The sequence below is a fragment of the Propithecus coquereli genome, unplaced genomic scaffold, assembly GCF_000956105.1.
Source record: "Propithecus coquereli isolate 6110/MARCELLA unplaced genomic scaffold, Pcoq_1.0 Scaffold240, whole genome shotgun sequence".
Taxonomy (NCBI): domain Eukaryota; kingdom Metazoa; phylum Chordata; class Mammalia; order Primates; family Indriidae; genus Propithecus; species Propithecus coquereli.
Genome location: NW_012147953.1, coordinates 2,990,697 through 2,991,686, shown reverse-complemented (window position 1 = coordinate 2,991,686; position 990 = coordinate 2,990,697).

The window sequence follows — 990 nt, the reverse complement described above, 5'->3', positions numbered from 1 at the left end:
GCCCGGCCACTCCAACACCTCTTATATCCAATTTTTGAAAAAGAGATACATTGTCTCAAAAGCCTCTTCACCCAATACTGCATTCTTAATTTCCTTTACTTTCAGTCACTGAAAAGAATATGCCGTTTCCTACTTTTAACAGAATTCTGAGGTTATATAGAAATTTCAAAAAGTAGAATCGTTAAAGGTTAACATTCACATCATTAGCTTTATCATTCACTAACTTAGTAATATTAAAGCTTTGGTTTTCTTATCTATAAATTCTACTTTAAGGTTTCCCTTAGTTATAAAATTCTATAATTGTGCACATATTTTCAAATATTCTTTTTTAAACTTTGAAGGAAGTTCAAGTGTTCATGTTTTGATACATAAATATTAAGCTGAATTAAAAGTAGGAGTTCACAATTTAGGACACAATTTCAAGAAAACTAAAGTGTAAATAAGTAAAATTGGAAACAAAACTAGAGAATGTGTGAGTTGTTAAGTAAATAAATAAACCACCCTTCGCAACCCCTTCCCCCTTGCTGTGAAACTTCTTCATCTCACCTCACCTCCCCCCTCTGTAGGAGAGCTCGCTCTGCAGGGGGGAGGGATGCAGGGACATACACTGAAGGAGGGATAGGGACAAATTAAGATTGAATTCCCAGCCCCACCTGGAGTGACCTTGGGCACAGAGCCCCCATTCAAAATGACCAGGGTGGGGCAGAGGTACAGAGAGGGAGTGTGTAAAGGCCCTGATACAGTTACCTGAGGCCAAGCTGCCCTGTTCACTTCCAAGGGCCGTGTTTTGAGGTTGTTTGTTCTAATTTATTTTTACACTAGGTAAGGCTGGGGGGAGGGTGGGGCCAAGGTCCCCTCAGCCTCCATGGGGAGGGAAGAAAGGGGGAGATCTTTTTTTATGTTGACTTTTTCTTTTCTACTCTTGTTTTCCCTTTTTCCTTCTGCTCCATTTCAGGCCCTGGGGGTTTCAGTCACCTCCCTATTTGGTTC